This window comes from Elaeis guineensis, chromosome 13 (genome assembly GCF_000442705.2).
Source record: "Elaeis guineensis isolate ETL-2024a chromosome 13, EG11, whole genome shotgun sequence".
Lineage (NCBI taxonomy): Eukaryota > Viridiplantae > Streptophyta > Magnoliopsida > Arecales > Arecaceae > Elaeis > Elaeis guineensis.
The window spans coordinates 68,297,973-68,320,304 of NC_026005.2; the positions used below are offsets into that span (position 1 = coordinate 68,297,973).

Here is a 22,332-nt window from a genome sequence, read left to right on the forward strand (position 1 = left end):
TTTTGTTAGAAAAAGAAGTGAGTTGTAATAGTTTCTTTTTATGAGTGATTTCATAATTTTAGATCCATCTATTGAGTAGATATCTTGAACAAGGTATTTACTATATTTTGCTCTTTATTAGCTTATTGATAAACAAAAAATTACAGAACTCTTAATTTTTATTTTATTAAATTTTTTTTATTATATTATTTATTACTAGATTAAGTTAATTGAGTGATTTTCTTTTCCATGTTTTTATGTGATTTTGTTATCTTAATTATGTTTGCTCATATCACTTAATTGCAGAGTATTTGATTATTTAGATGGTTCTTTTCCTCTTACTAGATTTAGCCGTCTAAGTCAATTTAAATAAACTTTTAAGATAAGATAAAAATATTATTCTAAGAGACATTATGTGTATACTATTAGATAGATTTAAGATCAAAATATATCAAATTTTAGAGTTTTTGGCAAGATATTTTTAGTGATTCTAACTTCATAGCCCTAACTATAGATGTCCATCCTATAAATATTTTAAAATATATTTAAAATTTATTTTCAATTAGTTGTTTAAATTTTTGTTATAAATATTTGATTTTTCTCTTAATCATAATTGCATAAATTGCTATTGTTGAAATTTCATCAAGAAAAAAATTTGAAAGAAATAAACAAAAAAACTAAAATTACTTAAATCAATATATGAACTTGATGTTCAATACAGTATAGTGAAGTCATCGACCGCATTCAACAAACAAGACTATAAATCTCATTGTCATTTTTTTATTATTAACCTTTTATTATATTTTAAGAATATATTACTATTTTAATAGCTTTTGGTTTGCAGGAAAAAAAAATTTAAAAACCAAAGATGAAGTTTTAGATAAAAATGATACTCAGTGTCTTATACATGATGTATGCAGCTATTTGTTATACCATTGTTAGATACTAACTACCTTGCATTGAATGATTGTATGCTTCTAGAGAGAAGAAATAGGACCAAGATAATTTTTTAGAAAAAAAATTATATGTTCTAGAAAAATATTAATATTATTATTTGTAAGAACCCATTTTTTAAAAATTTTCCAGCATGAATCTTAGAGCAAAGAACAAAAAAATCAAAACCTAATCCTCCCTTACACGACACTCAAAGTTTAAAAAAAAAAAAAAAAACTTCACATGCAAAGTGCATGAGGCAAGGGAAGGAAGACTCCCATCGAGAGTCTTCCTCTTCTCCGATTATGGCTGGGAAATAAAGGTTTTAAGGGCTTCAAAATATGGATTAAAACCTAGAATCCTATCTATAAAAAAGCTCCCTTCCTAATGGGAGTCTTCCTCTTCTTCGATTATGGCTGGGAAATAAAGGTTTTAAGGGCTTCAAAATATGGATTAAAACCTAGAATCCTATCTATAAAAAAGCTCCCTTCCTCCTTTGGATTCCATTTCAAAAACTCGAGAAATCGCTGTTAATTTTCAAAAAGTTTCATCGAGTTTTTTTTTTCCATGGATCCGTCGGAAATAGGTTACCAGAATCACTTGTTTAGCCTTGTCGAAGTTGAGGTAATGACCTCAGTCCTTTCCTTCTTTCTTCTTCGAGTTGTTTGCCACCATCTTGCTTATTTTATGGCCGGTGAATTACTAAATGTTTTTTAAAACCGGATCCCCTGTTTCATGCCCTTACCTATGTTCCTCCGATCGCCACCAGCCGTCAGATGCCATCTTGGACCACGAACCATCATCGTCAGTCATGCCCATACTTGGATCGTAATGGGCTAGAGCCGTTGTCACCGTCGATTATGGCATTGCCATGGGTGTGGCCGACCTAAGCCACCGTCCCCTTCCTATATTTCAATAGAGAAGAAAAAAAAAGAAAATGAGAAGAAAGAAAGAAAAGAAAGGAAGAAAAAGAAGAAAGAGAAAAAAAAAAGAAAAGAAAAGAAAAAATATCTTCTCTCTCTACCTTTCTCTCTCCAACTTCCCTCTCTAAAAGTCTCTTTTTAAAATTTTCTTTCTTCATGATTTTCTGTCTTTAGCAGTCTTACGAACTAGTGGAAGGTCCAAGTACTTAAGTAATCCTAATCTTGATTGATCTTAGGAGAGGTCTTAGATTTATGTTATTAAGATCGTTTATCCATAATTTCTTCATATATAATTTTTATGTTTGATCCTGATTATATAGAGATGCGACTGTTTGCATAAAATATCAAGCAAAATATTTTATTTTCAAAATTTATAAATCAAAGAGTTCGTTGATTGCTGCGCTTGAATCAATCACCAGTAGAGGTAAGAATCCATGTACATGATCATCATTATATATACTACTTTTATTATTAGATTTGTACCGTTGGTTTTATATTGTTGAACTCATGTTGATGGATTTATCGTGTTTGAGGTACTATTATTTATTAATTTTCAGTGCAAATGCCTTATGTGTGGACTATGTATGTGTGTGTGTGTGTGTGTATATATATATATATATATATATATATATATATATATATATATATATATATATCAGTGATTGATTATATGAGCATGTGGATATGATATACTCAATTTGGTTAACTATAAACTAGAAATCGATATGATGAAAGTAACTTAAATAACTAGATGAAAAAAATATAGTTTGGACTAGCTTCGTCATGTGCAATAGCTCATCAGAAGCTTATTCTGGAACAATCTATCAGAAGTTTATAGTTGGAACAGCCTCCACGGGCTTATACGTGGATCAGTCGGTCAAGAGCTCATGCTTGGGACAGCTGTCAGGAGTTTATACCTGAGACAGTCCCCACGAGCTTTTATACGTGGGACAATCAATCAAGAGCTCATCCTGGAACAGTTCACTAGGAATTTATATCTGGGACAGCCTTTATAACTTAAGTGAGACATTTGTATTAGATGAAGATTGAGGCATGATCTTGATTAGTTCAAAATAAAAAAAAATGTTAAAAGTCATATGATTATGAAAAAAGAAATAGAGGACAAGATATTAAACTAATGCTGAATAAAAGTATTTCATCTGTTAACATATGATGATGCATTTCTTTTGACAAGACAGATAATTTATAGATATTTGCAGTATTCTAGATTTTGAATGTGAGATTTTATATTGTATTGCTTATCTTTATTTTCAGATTATATTATTATATTGGTGTAATATACAGAATTCTTACTGGACTATAAAGTTCATCCCCTTCCTTTTCTCTTTTTCTTCTCAGAGTTATAGGATACTCATGATTGACTATAGTTTGGATTTATAGATAAGCAGATGAATAGATAGAGCATTATTGATATCTAGCTAGATGATAGAAGGAATTGAATTTGTAATTGTATAAATTTTGCTCATTGTTATGAAGATAGACCATTATTATTTATAGATATTGAGATATTATAAGAAATTTTATGGGCCTTACATATTCTTTAGGACTTGCCTTAGGAAGTGTGCGACCATCACATATCCGATCCAAATGTTAGATTCGAGGCATGACAAAGTGATTCAGAGTTTAGACTTAAGATCACTAAAAATTATGACATAAGTGATATCAAACTTTGGGATTTTGATCAATAAAGTATGAAAGATAATATCAAAGCTTAAGGTTATGATCATTAAGAATGTGATAGAATGATATTAGAGTTTAAGTTATGATCATTAAGGAATATAACTTAAGTGATATTTGAGCTTAAAATTATAATTATTCGGGATAGTAACTTTAGTGATATTTAAACTTGAGATTATGATCATTAGGAACATGATAGACATAGCAGAAAGGATTCAATGTTTGAATTTCGAATTAATAGATACTATGATGAAATTTATGTATAAGTGGCATATGATGTCTATAATAGAATTGATGAGTTATATCTTGAATTTCAATTAGTAGGGTTGATCTAAGTATGAGAAGTGTTGACCCTGAAATGAAGTGGAAGATATTAATATGTTATGTTGCATATACTCGATGATTTTAGAATGTTAAACTTATATGGGTGAAAGTCATGATAACTTTTCTGATTTCGATGTTAATTATCTAAGCATTATAAATTTTGGACTTGTCAGAAGAAAGTTAATTAGGATATAGTCTAAGAAAGAATTGTATCATATGAGAGAGAAATATTTTTAAGTACTAAACTTATAAGATGATCATATATAAAACTTAAATTTAAATAAAAAATATACTTGAATTTTATTATGAGAATATGAGATACACATCTTGGTAAAATTTTTGGTTATTCAAAATATCATATTTAGATATGATTTCTTAATTTTAAAGTTGCATTGAATTTCAAGTCAAAAGTTTATTTTTCTAAGTGGATCTAAGTTATTTTGATATTATTGTTAAATTAAATAAGAAAACTAATTTTGTTAGAGTCTAATATACATTTTATGATGAAATTTTTAATAATTTATATTATCATCTTTGGATTAGATTTCTTAATTTTTCTTATGATTGTTAAAGATAATAGAGTATATTTATTATTCAAATCAAAGTTCAGATTTCTGAGCTGATCTAAGATATCCTGCTAGTATTAAATCTTAAATAATTTATATAAATTTTAATACATAAGGGATAAGATTTTGTTTGAATTTATCGATTGATGTTAAGGGTTGTGATGAAGGGAGCTCTACAAAAAAAAATCAAATTGATTTTACTTATAAAGATGTTGACTTGAGTTCTTCTAGTTTGTTCGAGTTGGAGTTAATTTTTTTAAAAAGAAAGATTAGTTTGAAAATTATCTAAATAATTACAAAATAAATCTAAGGTTAACTCCAATTAATTCTAGACATATTGGATTCTTGAGGAGTGATGAAACTTATGCAATAATTTTAAACATAGAAAGTGGATGAGGATTTAATTTTGATGTGCTATGCCCAAGGGATAGTAAAAATAAGGAAACTTAAAGTTTTACTTTAAGTTTTATATAAAGTTTGAAGGTTAGATCTATCTTTGATTAATCTACCATTGAAGATATTCTTATCTTTCAATAAACTTATATAAGTTGATAAATTAATATCAGAGTACATAGTAAAAGCGTGATGGTTTAAATTGATTAGAAATACTAATTCTTTGATTCAAAAGATATTATGATAGAATATATTAGTTATAAATAAGAAAAGATTTTATTGATACTGAAAGGATGCTGCTGATTTTTTACCTAACTTGATCATAGCTGTACAATTTTTGCGAGCAGGTTATTTCATTGCAGATAATGCCAAAAAACCTTAGATATCTTAAGTTTATTGTTCATAGCTTGATAGTTCTTTTGTTAGTTCAAATCTAGAATGTCTTGATATAGATATCATTTTTTTGAGATTTAACGTTATTATTTGAACTGACGTAGAAGATTGAGGTTTTCCTAAGATGAAAGTCCACCTGTTAAATTTGTTGAAAGGTCAAAAGAAAAAAAAATCGATGATTGTGAAGAGTGTCCGATGTTCGGCCTTTTCTAATTTTCTATCATAAATACTTTGAGACAATTATGAATTTTGAGTAGAATGCATTAGATAAATAACTGTAATATTTTAATACAAGTTCAAAATATTACTGTTCTTCGAAAATATTGAGAAAACAATATGAAAGAAATAAATCTGAGATTTTACATAATTTTGTTATATCAAAATCATGAGAAATAAATAATATGTAAGGTATTATTGGAAGCTTGAGAATGACATGAAGATTGTATACTTTTGAAGTATGCACCTCAAACAACATTATTTAATTTTGAGGACAAAATTATTTCAAGGGAGGGAGAATGTAAGAATTCATATTTTTAACATTTTCTAGCATGAATCTTAGAGCAAAGAACAAAAAAAGCAAAACTTAATCCTCCCCTACACGACACTCAAAGTTTTAAAAAAATAAAATAAAGAAAATAAAGAAACTTCACGCACACAGTGCGTGAGGCAAGGGGAGGAAGACTCCCATCAGGAGTCTTCCTCTTGTCCGACTATGGCTGGGAAATAGGAGTTTTAAGGCCTTCAAAATATGGATTAAATCTAGAATCCTATCTATAAAAGGGCTCCCTTCCTCCTTTGGATTCCACCCTAGAATCTCGAGAAATCACTGTCGATTTTCAAGAAGTTTCATCGAGGCTTTTTTACCATAGATCCGTCAGAAATAGATTGCCGGAATCACTTGTTTAGCCTTGTCGGAGTTGAGGTAACGACATCAGTCCTTCCCTTCTTTCTTCTTCGAGTTGTTTGCCACCATCTTGCTTGTTTTGTGGCTGACGAATTGTCAGATTTTCTTTAAAACCAAGTTTCATGCCCTTACCTGTGTTCCTTTGATCACCACTAGCCATCGGATGCCATCTTGGACCACCGACCATCGTCACCGATCATGCCCATGCTTGGATTACAATGGGCTAAAGCCATTGTCACCACCGGTTATGGCACTGCCATGGGTGTGACCGACCTAAGCCACCGTCCCCTTCCCCTGTTTCAATGGAGAAGAGAAGAAAAGAAAATGAGAAGAAAGAAAGAAAAGAAAAGAAGAAAAAGAAGAAAGAGAAAAAAAAATATATATATATATATAAAAGATAGAAAGCTTCTCTCTCTCCTCTCTCTATCTTTCTCTCTCCAGCTTCTCTCTCTAAAAATTTCTCTTTCTAAAGTTTTTTTTCTTTATAATTTTCTCTCTCTAAGAGTCTTATGGACCAATGGAGGGTCCAAGTACTTAAGTAATCATGATATTGATTGATCCTAGGAAAGATCCTGGATTTATATTATTAGAATCGTTTATCCATAATTTCTCTATATATGATTTTTATGTTTGATCCTGGTCATATAAAAATATGACTGTCTGCATAAAATATCAAGCAAAATATTTTATTTCAAAATTCGTAAATCAAAGAGTTTATTGATTGCTATGCTTGGATCAATCACCAGTAGAAGCAAGAATCCCTATATATGATCACCATTATATATATTACTTTTATTGTTGAATTTGGACCATTGATTTTATGTTGTTGAACTCGTGTTGATGGATTTATCATGTTTGAGATATCATTATTTATTAATTTTTAGCGTGAATGCCTTATGTATGGACTATATATATATATATATCAGTGATTGATTATTTGAGCATGTGGATATGATATACTCAATTTGATCAACTATAAACTAGAAATCAATATGATGAAAGCAACCTAAATAACTAGATGGAAAAGATATAGATTGGACTAGCCTTGTCATGTGAAACACCTTATCAGGAGCTTATGCCTGGGATAGTCTGGTAAAAGTTTATATCTGAGACAGCCTCTACAGACTTATACGTGGATCAGCCAGTCAGAAACTTATGCCTGAGACAGTCCATCAGAAGCTTATGCCTGGGATAGCCATCACAGACTTTTATATATGGGGTAGTTAGCTAGAAGCTCATCCTAGGACAGCCTTGAAAGGCTTATAAGAGAAAAATTATTCGGATGGTGATTGAGATATAGACTTGGTTAGTCCAAAGCCAAAAAGAAAAATGTTAAAGATCATGTGACTATGAAAAGAGAAATGAAAGATAAGATATGAAACAATTATTGAACAAAAGTGTTTCACATGTTAACATATGATGATGCATTTCTTTTGACAAGACAGATAATTTATAAATATTTGCAGTATTCTGGATATTAAATATGTGATTTTATATTTTATTGCTTATCTTTATTTTGAGATTACATTATTATATTGATGTGATATGGAAATTTTTACTGGACTGTAAAGCTCACATCCCTTCATCTTTCTTTTTCTTCTCACAGATACAAGATACTCATGATTAGTTATGATTTGGATTACGGATGAACAGATGAAAGATAGAATGTCATGATATTTGATCAGAAGATTGAAAGAATTTCAATTGTAATTATGTAAATTTTATAAATTATTATTAAAATTAAATATTATAAATATTGAGATTGTAAAAAATTATTTTTAATTTTATATATTTTTTAAAATTTATTTTAAAAAATATATGATCATCATGTATCTTAATCGATCGTTAGATTTGGGACGTGGCACCTACATCCGTAGCACTCCTTCTATGATGGCACAGATGGAGTACGATCAGCAAACGGCCGACGGCACTCCTATGCCAGCCACCACGTATGCTCTCTCTCTCTCTCTCTCTCTCTCGGCACTCCTATGCCAGCCACCACATATGCTCTCTCTCTCTCTCTCTCGTATTTATTTGTTTGGTTCATTCCCTCTGGTCCTTTTGCTTCCCTTTTTGATGTCCTCGATGCTATCTTTCGATGCTTTGCTGGAAGGATGTCGATTTCTAATTCTTTTTCTTTTTCTTCTTTTTTAATCTGCTCATCTTCGTACAAAACCACACATCGATCCTCCCATCTTTGTTTTGAATTCTTCTTCTTCATCTCGTCATTACTTTTTTCCTTTTCTCCCCTACCTTCCCTTGTGGAATTGTCATACCCACCTGCTGCCTTGGAACTATAACGATGCATAGTTACGCAGTGTAGATGTTTGAGTAAATGGATAGCTCTCATCTTGTTGAGAACCATGACATAGGCATCCCCATATTTACTGTTGTCTTGCAGACGCATGGCGGATGATGCCCCGGAAAAAATTAGATAAATGACAGATGAAGGTTGATGCCTCCATTTAATATATATAATATAGATTATAATGTATGACCCTTTTAACTAAATAAATTTTGAGTGTCATATGTGTCAAATACTAGTTTAAATATTATTTTTTTGGACAAAAGGTTATAGTAATAAATATAATCTTCATAATGTCATCCTATTAAATATATTATTCTTAATGTCATCCTCAGGACTCCATGTCATGTATTTGTTCATTTGATTGATGTTAAAACCATATATATTTGTGGGCTTTTTCTATACAGAGGCCCACAAGCAAAAGCCAATACATCCTTCATCAAATTTAAATCTAAAAGTGGCAAGTGAAATTCTTTGCGCTTCGCAGGCAGTGCAGAACCGTGCACACCATCCGTGATGATTGACTCCCATATAGTATCAAAAAAAAAAAAAATTTCATGCATTGTGCTCCAGCTCCATGCGTGAATCAATCACCACGGGCAGTGCATGCATTCTGCACTGCCCGCGGTGCACAAAGAATTTCTCAGGTGGCAATCAATGAGTTTGGTTAGATGCTGATTGGGTCGATCTTATATATCAAGATTTATAGAATTTGGCCCAAAGCTGACCTGACCTACCAGCAAGTCCAAAATGCCTACCTAAACCAAATCCATAGCTACATGGCCAACTACAACCGACCTGCAGACCTATTTAAGGCCCAATCTTACTTAATTTTGGGCTCTTTATTACATGGATACTCTATCTCTTAGTAGCTGATATTACACAACTTTCTTAAATATATATATATACACACACATACATACATACATATGTATATATGTACATACATACATACATACTTTTGTATGTATAAATGTATGTATGTATCCTCCCTTCTATGACTCAATGGGTTGAAGTGTCCTATTTCAAACGCAAGTGGACGACCCACTAGTGAGTGAGGATGGGCTAACGTGTATTGGACTACAAACCTAATGTATTGGTTCCATGTTAGATCGGATTATATAAATAGGTCAGGCCAGAAATTGTCATCCCCAATCTAACCCTCCAAGTCTCAGTGAAAGAAAGATTTGAATATAAGTTATATCCAACTGTACATAAACTTTACCAACTTGATAAGCTGTCATGTTCACTATTTCGAGAAAAAGATATAAAATAGGTGCACCTTTTAAATTTTAACATATGGTTATTAAATTGCATATACAATAAAATATGCTTGACGGATGAGGAACATAGACATTCATGCTATATGTCACATGTATTACACTTCCCAAACTCTTCAAAAAATGCCTTTCGAATTGGTAGAACTAAAACCAGCATATGCTTTAATTAAAAATTGAGAAGATAATTTCAACATTGATAAATTTTCATATGACAACAAAACCATTCAACAATCGTTACATGAAAAGCTGAAAATATATAACATTCAAAAGTAATTGCAAATTTCTAAGAGTCATTCATATTGCCTGCGCCTTCATCTTCAATGCGGGATGGAGCGGAGTCCAAGCGAGTAGCGACTACTGCACTACCCGAAAAACTACGAATTATGAGATAAATTCAAACTACGAATTATGAGATAAATTCAGGTAAAGAGAGATAACTGAAAATACAATAGAATTGTTGGTCATTTGATTGGTGACCGATCTTACCTTTTAGTTATATTATAATATTTATATAATTTATTGTTAACTACTAGAAAGCTACTTGCTTCTCATATTAACACCTGTCATTAATTGTTTTCAACTTTCTTCTGGAGGCTACAACAGTCAAATCCAATCATCCATTCCACCTTCCATGTCCTATTTCCTCACTAACCTCTCACATGCCATATTCATGTTGCAACTCTTTCATTAGGTCAATGGTTTAAGCTACACAAGTCATAAGATTTGATTGGCCTTAAGTCTTGTACTTGGTATTTTGGATAGGCCACCTTCACTTTGCCTGTACTCTATCTCAATCTGCACTTCAATTGATCCCTTGGCCTAATTTGGCCGATGCTCTTTTAAATACCATTGACCCTGCTGAATATTACAAGGCAGTTTAATCAGCCAAGTTTCAAATCATTTTCTCCAGTTCATTCGGCCTACCCATGTGACTCCCATCTAACAGATTTTTAGATATTATTATTATTATAGGTTAGAATATGGTATAAACACATATTGTGACCACAGTTGTAGTTAAGATACAAAAAAATGTGAAATGAAAAGTTAACAATTAGCCGCTTATTGCTTCTCTAATTATTCTTACACTTAAATGTGGCCCATAAAACCACATGTTATTTTATTTTTAATAAAAATTAAATTGATAAATTATGAACATCAGAAGGATGGAGTTTTTTTTGATACAATCAGATGCTCACACCAATCTAATATGAGTACACCCTAAAAGATCAAAAAAATAAAATATGCTGCAAGGCTCACGGGCAAGTCTGATCCTAACCCCACCAATATGCTCAACCACATAAGAGGCGACCCAATCAGTGGCGCTGTTCATGTCTTGAAAGATATACTGAGCAGATACTACAGCGAAGTGATGAAGGCAGGCTGGGTGTCATAAAGGAGCAGATGGGCCTCCAACTATATCATGTCATCCCGAATCTATCCTATCACAGTAACAAAGTCTCTCTCAATGATAATCCTCTCTACCCACAGCTCCTGCTGGGCACAGATGATGCTTACCCAAGTGGCGCAAAGCTCAGCTCATAAGATGAAAGGCTCAAAAAGATGTGAACCTTCCATCGCCAGTCATCTGGCATCCAATCCCTGGATGATAAGTCAGCACCATCCTTTGCCATCTCTGATGCTATTGTTGAAATTAACTTTCACAAATCCCAAAGAAGGAGGTCTCCAGAAAATGAAAATAACCCTCCAGATTGCTGTAGGAGCAATATTGGAGCCTTAGAAATTAGAGGCATCAAGGAGAGGGCCGGCAATATCGAAGCGGCTATACTCTGCGGCCCAGCAGAAAACTCTCTCTAGCATCCAGTGAGCGAGACCACCTTTGCTTCGAAGATCAAGCCATTTCTGGAGAGCCAAATTTGATAGATGACATACACCATCCTCTCCATTTAGACACAAGTCGACCTCTGGTACTCTAGTGGATCACATCCAGAAAGGGGTCCAACCAAAGATCGCTACTTGCCTCCCATGGTTGACCACCCCCCTTCTCCCAATCAGCCTCGCTCTCAAATATTATAGAAGGGCATGCTCTATCAACTCATCTTCTAATCTACAGACTGAATAGAGAACTACAAGCTTTATACCCCTATCTTTGAGTAACGTACGTGTCGGATGTTGGTCCTAGATCATCTTTTAGAGAAAGAGCCTCACCCTGGGGTGAACAGTCACTCTCCAAATCCAGACTATCTCAATCCTGGTACTCACCCTAGGCATGTATATCTCAGACATATCTTTTGTGGGAGCTTTTGGACAATTTGAACGGCCCCACACCCTCAGGTCCTGACTTCAATGGACAGGAATCAGGATGGTGAGAATCCGATCGATGAGTGGGCCATCGAAAAGACAGATGATGTCTTGTGCTCTCCAACCCCTATAATCGGTTGTGAGCAAGTCACAGAGTCGAAGCTAGTCGTCCACCTTCATGCTGATATAGGTCAGCCATCGGGAGAGAGATAAATTAAAAATCTAGGCAACCTAATTTACATCCGTCGACTTTTCATCTCTAATCAATCATCTGACCTGGGTCAAAGCTACTGGGGTACGGGCATAAATTCTTTTATATGAAAGAGCAGTCTTGAATAGTCTGAACCTTGGATCTCTAACCCCATGCTTCATACCAAGCTCTCATCATCCTGCTCTACAAACAATCCAACTAGATAAGGAATCTAGCAGCATGCTTGGTGATCGAAATCTCCCTCCTGATAAATAGAGATTGAATCTCAAGGCCTCCATTCTCCACAAGCTGACAAACTATCTCCCAAGATGGCAAGTGGAGCCCATGACCATCACGTCTTGAGCCCTCCCAACCATCTAAGATAAGAGCTTCACATAATCATGTTTGCCAAGAGATAGACTGGGATGGAGCTCAAGATCGATCTCATGAGCATCATCCTACCCAATATGGAGAGAGTATTGGCTTGCCAACTCTTAAGACGATCTTGGACCTGCTACTCTATGGGCTTACAATCAGCCCTCCAAAGATGTCGACCTGTGATGGGAATCCTTGGATAGATCAAAGCTCCAGTCTGCTCCTAAATCTCCAGTCTCTCCCAAATCATCTACTATTTTTGAATCTTCATCCTGGTCTAGTGGTTAACAATCAGATGCGGACAAAATAGGGATTGGAAGAGGCAGGGTGAGAAAAAGTATGGGACGACAAATGTAGGATATGGAAACAGAGATGGTCCTATATACCTTGCGTATGAAAACATCAAGGGAGTGGTGTCATATATTAGGAGACTTGGCATTGCATAGTAGAATAAACCTACTTTCATCTAATTATTTTTGCATCTAACTTCATAAATAAACGGTAAAGATACCTTCACCGATTTTAAAAAAAAAAACTATTTGCCTGGAAGCCTTATAAAATGCTAGATGCATATCCAACTAAACATAAATTAGTTTTTTATAAACTAACTAGTTTTGAGCCCATGTGTTGCATGCGGGTTTTAAGTCATATAATTGATCATGTTTAAGAAAATTTTTTTTATGAATAGCAACATAATATCCATCCATATTCTTGATGTCAATAACAAAAGATTTTAATAGCATAAGTTAATGTACATCAGTGGGTTTTAATTCCATCCTTTAATAATATAATGCTTTTATTCAATGTTTTTAGGTAAGAGAGTCCATATGGCATGCATAAATAAGAATTGGCTGCTTACGTGAATAGCTTAATTTTCTAATCAATCTTCTCTCAGTTTCTGCTTTCATATATAATATATTATATTATTATATTCTCATTTAATAATCTATTTAAATTATATATAATATGCTTAGTATTGTATAAGTCTAGATTCATATCAATGATAGATGGTGTATAGCTAGTTTTATATTACTCTTGCATTGTACTTAAAAATAATAAGATATTAATTGAAAACAAGTTGGAAAAAAGAAGGAGATCCACAGATCCTACAATTATGTAGATTTTCAAAAATGCACTATCTCTTAGAACATAGAATCTGGTTGCTAAACAAAAGATGTGACAATTAGGGTGAATCCCAATTATTCTTTAATGCGGATTTCTTAAATTAGTTATAAATAATCCTTAAAATTTGTAGCTCAGGAAAATTTAACAATTCCAGATTGGTTCATTAGAATAACCTCAGAAAGCCAAGAAAAATTTGAGGTTTTTTTTTTTTTTTTTTTTAATTATAAATGTGGAGAATGTTGTAAGCTGTGACTCTCTTGACCATAACGGAAGTTGAGTGCCTTGCCCCCTTTTTTGGTATAGAATGACTTGCCATTTAGCATGTCATTCAAGTCCCACGCTGCAGCTTGGGGTACGAATTTGGTGAGGCTTGACGCAAATCTCCATGTATTGGATCTTTAGAATTTTGTAAGCAAATAGGGGTTTGCTAGGTTCAGCGAGAAAGAACTTCAATTTTACTGTGCAATTTTCATCACTGACTGCAGCACACAAAAAGGAGAAATGGCAGAAAATATGGAATTGGAATCAATTAGAATTATCTATATATCCACATCGGTTACATAATCCTCGAGTACAAAGCCATTCGTGTCAAGCCCATCCCCATGTTTGTTTTTGGATTTCGACGACTTGGCCAAGGGCTTGATTTTCGTTGACGATTTCCGACCCTTCTCTGCCTGCAACTCCAATCCCTTGGCCGATGGCTCCCTCTTCCTCTTTAGGCTCGTGGTTCCCACCACCTCCTCTGCAGTCGAATTACCCACCACCGCAAAAGAACAAACCCATTTAGACTGCTAGATTCCGAGAAAGATTTTAAATCAGGTACAACCATGTTCCATTTCATGTCCAAAGAAATTAGAACACTTTTCCAACCTAAAGGTTAATCGCATTACCTTCTAATGGACATGAAGTAGGAAGCATAGCCTGACCATTCTGTGCTGCGTCAATTGAAAATGGGGAGCCAGAATGATTGCTATACTCCAACTTCGATGAGCTTCCGAGGCGTTTCGCAAAGGGATCGCAGGCAAGAAACACATCTCAGCCTATGATGCTTCAGAATCACCAAAAGCTGAATCTTTCCCAATGGTCACAATGTCAACTTCCTCCTGATTCATGTCCAATTCTTTTGCCTGCAAACAAGCATTTCAGATAAATTCAAACACGTAAGAAGAAATGCACACGGTTGGGAAAGTTATTCTTACCTTATGGTCCTTATCTGACTCAGGCATCAAATCAAATTCATCTTCTCTTTCGACATATTCTTCATTCTCCATGCGTTCTTTGAAGTCAGGAGCAAATGTACTCCAATTTTCTGTGTAGTCTTTGGCCCAAATATATACCAAACCAGCAAATATCTGATATCACTCGTTGCAGCAGGAAGAAAAAAGAAACAAAATAAAAACTACAATCAAATACATAAATCAGCCAAAAGACTCATCTCCACGAGGCATGCAAGTTTCACTATAAAAAAAAAAAAATTACAAGAGAAGATCGCACCCTCAACTCTTGTACACCAATCTCTCTCTCAATAAGAAGCTCTCCCTCATAAAAGCTCTCTCTAGGAGATCCCCTGAGCCTAAAAAATGATCACTGTCCACTGCCTGACAATCTGTCTGAAGCCCTTGTTTCTACTCTCTATCGGTGCCTAGTTTCAGGATCTACCGCTATTGCTGTTGCCGAACTAACTGTGGCTACGCCCAGACCTCTGCCAAACCACACCACTACCCTGTTGCATCCACAGGGCTGTTTATAGCCCGAAATCCAAGCCCAGATCGGAGATTGGCTCCGATTAAACCTCAAAAAACCTCCCTAACTGTTCGATCAATACCAAACCCCCTCCGGACCGTTCAATCGTGCATTGGTCCATGAGAAATCTCTATAGACCGTGGGAAATCCCTGAGAAATAGCGTTGGTCCACTGTGGACCGTGCAAAACCCAGAGAAAATGGGTGCTCGATCTACGCACCCTCCCATGCACTGTCGGTCCATCATGGACTGCGGTATATAGGCCTACACGCCCGCTGGGCTGCCTCTGCATGCGCTTACGCGCGCCTGTGCTTGGCCGCATGCCCGTGGCCCGCCTGCGCACTCCTGCTCCACCGTCGGGCCTAGCCCACTCCTTCTCCGGCCTACGCCAGCCCATGGGCCTCTCTGGTGGCCCATGGGTCGTACAACTACTCCCAAGCTTCTCTCTCGCGTATCTCCTCCATCTGAACTTTGTTTGGATTGTTCTTAGGCTCGTTGGACTCCGTTTGTTGTCCTAGATCTCATTTTTAGATTATTATGGATCAAATCTCGAAGTATTCTTTCAACAATCTTTATCTCGACTCGATATTCGACCTCCTCCTAGCTCTAAGAACTTCTGGATCTTCTCACCCATTATCCTGGGACAAATACCCACTGATCATGGATGGACAAACATGAAAGTCGAGCCAGGCCGCTCGATCTCATCTCCATTGTATGATGTTCTCCTCCTGATCCAAGACCTGCTCGGAGTAGCCTCCTGCAGCAATAAGAACCTCACCTTGCGATATCGCCTCTCATCCTCCCGAGTTTTGCATCTTGTGCTCAATCCATCTCCACTTGAAACTCCACCTCGCTCTGGGCTCCCCCTGACTCCTGAAGCTCCACCTCGCATTGGGCTCTCTGTTAGGTAGTAATATTTTCTCATCTTTTTCTTTCCCTCCCATATCATCCTATCACCGTGCAAAATTTTCAGGATTCCTCCATCAGCTCTCCACCTTTAGTCGATCGAATGCAATATGCTCAGTGAGTTAAGATTCTATTTAAAATCGGATATGTATCAAACCTCCTCCAATCTCCTTACTATACTATCATGTGTCCTCCAGCTAATCATATCGATATCTCTGGTCGCACAGGAACAGTGCCCTCACACTCTCTAAGGAGTCAAACAGCTTCTCTCTACAACATACACGATAGGTGTATGCAAAATCTAAAATCTACTGTGGGAAAGAAGTAGATATCTCATCAGATATCACTAGGACATCATCCTCTGACTCGCTACTAGCCGTCGCTGCAGTAGCCCTCGTCCAATCTTTTTGTTGTGGGCAATCTTTGACATGATGCCCCAACTCGTCGCACCAGTAGCATCTGATTTTGCTCAAGTCCCTCTCTATAGACTTGGACCATCCATCTTACGATCTCTTGCCACTCTGTCTGCCACCACCTGCTCCTTCAGAAACTGTCAAAGCTGAGCTACCGTCGTCTGAGCTCAAAGCTAGGTTCTCCCACCTGAGAATCTCATTCTGGAGAATTATTATAGTGACCTCATCCATCTTGATGGTGCTCTTCCCCACTAGAAGAGTAGTCACCAATGATTCATACGAAGGAGGAAGCAACGCTAGAAAGATCAGTGTCCTGGTCTTTTCCTCAACCTTCTCATCTATACTCAAAAGATCGACAAAAATTTTTGAAAGTAGCTAAGATGATCCTGCATGCTTTGTCTCTCATCCAACCACAGTTGGTAGAACTACCTTCAGAAGAACAGAGTGTTGGTGAGAGACTACGTCATGTACAACTTCTTGAGCTTTGACCACAACATCGTCAAGAAAATTTCTCTAAGTATATGAATCACCACCTCATCCATCACGTACAAGCAGACGATACTCACCGTCTGCATCTGTAGCCACTCCCAGATCTTTTTTTCCTCCATGGTGGCCGGCTTCTTCTCATACAAAGGAATGCTGATCAACCTATTGCCCAGCTATGCAACCCAAGAGGGGGGGTGAATTGGGTTTCTAAAAATTTTAAGCTTAACTAATGACTTATGAAAAAAGTTTGTCAATAGCTAAATGAATGAGGAGAATAACCTAAGTTCAAGATTAATTGCCTAAAGCAAGAATGCAAGGAAATAATGAAGAGTTAAAGAGAAGCAATTATGCACACCACAAACACAAGGATTTATAGTGGTTCGGTGCCAACCTTGCACCTACATCCACTCCCCAAGCTCCTACTTGGGAATTCCAATCCACTAAACTTGTATTCAACCCGAATACAACATCGGAAGCTCCGACACTAGCTATCCCAAGCTAGTCCACTTATTTTCCGGGTACAAGCCAACCCAATACACTCCGATTTCAGGTTCGGATCAACCTTCCCTTATTTTGGAACCCCTCCAAAACAAAAACAATCACTCAAAAAGAGTAAAACAGTTTATAGCACAAATAAGTACAAGAAAAGCTCCTTTAATGAGCGAATATAACTTTAACTACACTTTACTCAGGAGAAGAAGCCCCTTTTTGGATTTCCTCAAAGTGGATGAAGAATTGATTGAACGCTTGAGGAGTTAGTGAGCTTAGATTGATGGCTTCTTGAAGGCTTTAAATGAGCTCTTGATTAGGGCTGAAAAGTTGGCTTGAGAAACCCTTTCTCTTTTGAATGCTCTTGAATGCTCTCTTGAATGCTCTACTTTTTCTTTTCAATCTCTTTCTTTCTCTTCTTAATCTCTTCTTTGTTTCCCACCTTTTGAATCCTTTTATAGCTTTAAGAAATAGAGGAAAACATTCTAGGAAGAAAAAAAGCCGTTAGAGCACATTAAATGAGCATTAAAAGCACTTAAAACGGGTTAAAAACTAACCGTTGCGGACAAATCCCGTCGCAGGGGTCGACTCATGCCTCAGGGGTCGACTCATGAGTCGACCTCTGTTGCAACAACCAGAAAACAGGTTTCTGTGACTTTTGGCCTAAAACCGCAGGAGTCGACTCATGAGTCGACTCATGCCTTGAGAGTCGACTCATGAGTCGACTCACAGGCCGTGCCAAGCCAAAAATACAGCGTGCCAAACTGCTCATTGTGCCATGAGCTGACTCATGAGTCGACTCATGGAATTCAAACATGCATAACTTCAAAAATACAAGTCCAAAAATAATGAAATTTTCGCCAATAGATTACAAATCTTTTGTTCTACCAAATGATACTATTAAATAAGGATTTTGGTAAAATTATGATTTTGCCCCTGAAGAGCACAAAGATTTTTTCAAATAAAAAATATTGGTACCCCTTCAATCTGCTTTGTAATCATCAAAATCAATCTAGGAGCAACACAACCCATGTTGGATGAGCATATTCTTCACCCTCACTTGCCATAAAGAAAAATTACTCTTTCTATCGAACTGATTGATCTCCATCTTGATTGTGCTTGTCTTTTCCATCTTCAATTTTGATTACCATTGCTGCAACCTGCACTTTGGGACCACCTAGCTCTGGTACTACTTATTGTGCAAGGATCTGATACCACTCCTTGTAGCAGAAAAGAAAAAAAATAAAATAAAGACTATAATTAAATACGTGGATCAGCCAAAAGGTCATCTCCATGGAGCATGCAAGCTTCATTATGACAAAAAAATTTACAAAAGGAAATCACACCCTCAACCCTTGTACACTAATCCCTCTCTCTCAACAAAAAGCTCTCCCTCACAAAGCTCTCTCTCTAGGAGATCTCTTGAATTCCTAAAACGATCATTATTCACTGCTTGATAGTCTGCTTGAAGCCTCTGCTTCTGCTCTCTGTCGGAGCTTACCTTCAGGGTCTACCATTGTTGCTACTGTCGAACTTGCTGCTATTGCATCTAGGCCTCTGTCGAACCACACCACTACCCTGTTGCATCCACAGGGTTGTTTATAGCCCTAAATCTAAGCCCAAATCGGAGATTGGCACTGATTAAACCTCAAAAAACCTCCCTAATTGTTCGATCAAGATCGCAATCCCCTTCGGACCGTCCGATGTGCATCGTTCCATGAGAAACCCTATAGACCGCAAGAAACCCCATGGGGAATGGTGCCAGTCCACCATAGACTGTGTAAAACCTAGGAAAAATGGGTGCTCAGTCCACATGCCCTCCCGTGCACCGTCGGTCCACTGTGGACCGCAGTATATGGGCCTGCACGCTCGTTGGGCTACCTCCGCATGTGCTCGTGTGTGCCTGCGCTTCCCCTGGGCTGGTTCGGATGCCCATGTGCCTGTGGCTGGCCGCCCACGTGCTCCCGCTCCACCACCGGCCTACACCGACCCGTGGGCCCCTCCGACGGCCTGTGGGTCGTACAACGACTTCTGGATTTCTCTCATACGTATCTCCTCCATCCGAACTCCGTTTTGGCTGTTCTTGGACTCATTGGATTCCGTTCATAATCTTGGATCTTGTTCTGGACTTATTGTGGACAGAATCTCGAGGTATTTTTCTAACAGACCTAAATATACATCAAACCAGCAGTAGAAATAGAGACGACCAAAGGACGAACAGGGTACCAAGCAAGATCTATAAGAGCTTCTTTAGGTCCTTCTAGGATTTTAACAAGATACCCAGCCCTGTCCCATATGTATAATTTATGCTCTCCTTTGCTAGCAGAAGCACCAATAACCCACTCACAATCACCACTAAAAACATGGTGCTTTCCATTGTATCTTCGTCACCGCGTCTTTTTTTGGCAGAAAGGATGAAACTGTATTAAGCTTAGAGTTGAAAATATGATACAAGAAAACCCTGAAACCCAAAATAGATATACAACTTCAAAAGAAAGAAGACAACTTTACACCAAAAAGCTATCCCGATGCAGGAAATATAACGAAACAAGAGTACAAGGCCAACAGCATGAATACATTATAAAATGCAACCAGCAACTGTAACTGGAGCCATCCCGATGCAGCGAAGATAAAAAAACAGAGTACACAACCAACAGCAGGAGAACATTATAAAATGTAACCAGAACCTGGAACTGAGAGAATCGTTATATATTGATCTTATTGTTGCAGAAGACCTGAAAAGTGGAACCCGGCACAAGTAGTCATCCCCTTGATACATGATATAGGGATTTATGTGCTGGAACCCCAGATTCCATTCCATCAAATATTCAGAATTTATTTGCTGCGTCTCAGAGTGGAAGAAGTCATCAAGCATGCCTGCAACATCAGAAGTAAAGTACCAAAAGAAATTTGTTTGCTATAGAAATAGTTGGAAGGAACATCTAGCAACCACTATAAACAGGCTGTGCCGGATAGGGAACCTTATGTGCCACAGTTTGAACCAGAAGGAAGAGTGAAATTTGAGCCAGGAGAAAGAAATGAACCTCCCATATATGCATACAGAGCTCACCAGCTGATAGTAATACCATGAAGCCATTAACCAATTATGAAACAGAGAAAATATTTCATAAAAAAGTACTAAATCAGCTTTAGGTGAACAATGAATGAAGAACACATTAGCCTCCTCCCGTAAAGAAAGCAAACTACTGATCAGTTGAGCAGCAATAATTATGTGAATTAAAAGAAACAAAAGAACCATGAGGTAGGTATCTAAAAAAAACTAACTGTGTCTTTCATAGATAACCCCAATAGCATCCGCATGCAATATAGCGCCCAACTGAGCTGATAAAGGATCAAGTTGAGAAAATTGCAAACCTCCCAAAATGGATCTGGAGGCCAACCAATCAGCTGCTTGGTTAGCCTCTCTAAAGATACGTGAGATGTTCCAAGGATGTGAAGTAGCTTTCCAAGTCAGAACATCCCTCAGTATGGGTCATAAAGAGTTCTCTTGAGAATTGGAAGGGGCAATCCAGTTAATAACTACGGAAGAATCACCCTCTATCCACAGTTTATCAGCATGCAAAGAGAATAAAGCTTCATGAATATGCATCCAAATACCAACCATTTCAGCAAATGGGACAGAACACGGTGGCAAGTGGTAACCAGCCGTTTAATGAGATGGCCTTGCCAATCTCTAATAATAAAGGCATAGCTGCACCCTCATTCGACACAGCGTCATCAAATTTAACTTCAACACTCCTAAGGGAGGGGGCTGCCAAGCAACAGGGATAAAGACAGCTGTCTTTGGGTCACAGGATATAGGCAGTTCCAGTTTCTTAATGGAGCTGAAGCTGTGGTGAGAATATTGGGGGCAAAATTATGGCGCATCACCATCAACTGACGCATAACATCATGTGGAGTGGTCGGAACATTCTCAAAATGCGAACATTGCGAGCATTCCATATAAGCCAAATTAACAAAACACATTAAGAGAGGTAACCCCTGCTGTAATAACCCAGATATAAAAAATAAAAATAAAAAATAAAAAAGAAAGAAACGAAGAAGACTCCTGTTGGGAGTCTTCTTCCACCTGAGTCACCGGAGGAGAAGTTGGAATCCGAGGGAGATTCGATCTCTCCTCCACTCTATAAGACCCCCCTCTTCCCCTCCTAAACAACCCATGGTGATCACCGATCTCTCTCTCTCCTTTCTCCTTGTCTTCTCCAGTTGAAGTCAAGGCTTCCCGTACTTGTGCTCGCCGAAAATTGGAGCTGACGACGTTGCCGGAGCTGGAGGTAAGCCCCTCCCCTTCTTCCTCTCCCTCTTCCCTTTCTCTCCTGGCCCAAGACCTCACCGCCGGCCATCGATTTTGCTGGAAATAAATTCCAAAGAAGATCCCCTATTTTTCGGAGAAAAAAAAAACAGAAAAAGAAGAAGAGAGCCGCCGGCCGAACCCCATCGCCGGCCGTTGTCGGATCTCCGGCCAAGCCGCCGGAGCCCGAGCCACTGAGGGGGGGACCTCACGGTCTTCCCCTGTTTCAGCCAAGGGAGGCCGCGGGAAGAAAAGAAGAAGGAGAAAAGAAAAAGGAAAAAGAAAAAAGAAAAGAAAAAGGAAAAAGAAAAAAAAGAAAAAAAAAGAGAAAGAAAAA

The 22,332-nt window shown here is 37.0% G+C and overlaps 1 pseudogene; it reads right to left on the minus strand.

Moving 5' to 3' along the window:
• Positions 1–14,102: 14,102 nt before the first annotated feature.
• Positions 14,103–22,047, minus strand: LOC140853153 (protein RBL-like; annotated as a pseudogene).
• Positions 22,048–22,332: the final 285 nt, after the last annotated feature.